The 2,029-nt window shown below is 38.9% G+C and overlaps 1 protein-coding gene across 4 annotated transcripts in view; it reads right to left on the reverse strand.

Annotated features, from left to right (window-relative positions):
• The window catches only part of UBR1 (ubiquitin protein ligase E3 component n-recognin 1), a 160,521-nt gene that overhangs the window by 22,028 nt on the left and 136,464 nt on the right, over window positions 1-2,029 (reverse strand). The window lies entirely within an intron of this gene.

A 2,029-nucleotide genomic window follows, 5' to 3' on the forward strand; every position in this document is an offset into this window, starting at 1 on the left:
CCCTTGCATGTATTTCATGCATTGGGCCTCTAGTCTATAATAATAAAAGTATAATATGCTAATTAGACTGGACGACCTTCTGGACGAAGCCGGGGCTGTGAGGGAAGCCTGAGTCCCGAGTGCCTGCTGGCGGCCGGAGGGAAGTCCGGGTCCCGGGTTCCAGAGGGAAGCAGGTGCCAGCAGCTGGGGAAGAAAGGCCCACTATTGCACAAATTTCGTGCATTGGGCCTCTAGTTAATAAACAATAATACAAGAATAAACTGTGTTTTACATACTCACAACTATAAACATACTTTTGCCCACCCCTGTATTATATATATATTTTTTTAATATATTTTATTGATTTTTTACAGAGAGGAAGGGCAATGGATGAGAGAGAAACATCCATCAGCCGCCTCCTGCACACTCCCTACCGGGGATGTGCCCGCAGCCAAGGTACATGTTCTTGACCGGAATCGAACCTGGGACCGTTCAGTCCGCAGGCCGATGCTCCATCCACTAAGCCAAACTGGCTAGGGCCCCTGTATTATATTTTATCTTACTTATGTCTTGAATTTATGTATATAATTCCATTATAAACTACACATTACAAAACTCTATGTGTTATGTCTTTTAACTCTCCCAGAGTATTTAGTATCATGCTGGGGAAGTAGCGGATGTCTAAAAGGTACACAATGAATTAGAACAAAAGAAAAATGGTATGAGATTAACTAGTCCTAAAATATGTATGTACTCATCTTCTAAACTTTTTTCTACTTTTAAGATCTTTCTTTTCTTGGTGATGCAAATACTACTGCATCTGAGCACAGGAGCTGGATCTGTAATCTCTAAATCACTAAAGCTGGGTTAAAGTAGGTTAAATTACCAGCCATCATACATAAAAAATAAATGGATAGCATGTGCACATTTACAAGGAAGGTGAAAGAGTTCAAAGGGTGAGAAAAGATGTAAAAAGAAAGTGGCAAATGTACATTGTCTCACAGTGCTTGCTTTAGTCATAGAAAAATGGTACTGGTGTTAGTATTTAAGGCTGAGCGGGTGGGTTTCAACTCTTCTGCTTGCTTATTGATGCAATTCAATTTAAATAAAAATTAGACACTGTACATAATATAAGCCAGGCCCTGGAGGGGATACACAGAAGATAAGCGTGCAGTTTTGGCCCTTGTTGAGTTTACTGCTAGTGATGTAGTGTACTGGCAGGTACACATGCACACACATGTCAACACACATTAGAAGATATATTAGGATAGGCTTTTTGGAGGAGGGGATATTTGAATTAGTCCTTGAGGAAGAAGTGAATTTTGATGGAATCATAACTTGAGGGAGAGAGGAGGGCTAAAGAAGTTTTATTGGGCTGAAGCATTGTCCAGTTCTCCATCAGAAGGACACTGGTGTTGAGAATATAACTCCACATCTTCCAGTACTTTGACAAAACCTCAGATGTATGGCCAGAAGGACCCATACTTGCAATCCATAACGGAAGGCCACGCATCTGAGATTTCATATTGTTGGAATCAGCTTTCTATAAGTTTGGTGTGGCTGAACCAAGAAAGAAGGCATATGCAGATTTCTACAGAAATTATGATTCCATGAAAGATTTTGAGGAGATGAGGAAGGCTGGTATCTTTCAGAGGACAAAGTGATGATCTTGGAATGTAAAAAACTTCTTTGGGTTGAATTCCATGGAAGTTTGTCACTGATCTGCGTTCCTGAACTATGAAACATGAATATCTGAGCTAAAGAATAATTTCTCTTGATAACTAAACAATTAAGAAATACTAAAAAAAAAAAAAAAAGTTTTGTTGGGTAATCTAAAACCATATAGGTAGGAAGGGAAAAGAGAGGAAACAGTTCTATTTATATATTTATATATTACTGTATTCTCAAAGGAAAAAAAGTAATTTATAGGAATACTGTCACTACCATCTGATGGCTCCAAGATGCCATTCCCTTCCTTTGCCTTTTTTTGTTGTTAATCCTCACCGAGGATATTTTTTCCATTGATTATTTTGAGAGAGGGGAAGGGAAG

This window comes from Myotis brandtii, unplaced genomic scaffold (genome assembly GCF_000412655.1).
Source record: "Myotis brandtii unplaced genomic scaffold, ASM41265v1 scaffold133, whole genome shotgun sequence".
NCBI classification, from domain to species: domain Eukaryota; kingdom Metazoa; phylum Chordata; class Mammalia; order Chiroptera; family Vespertilionidae; genus Myotis; species Myotis brandtii.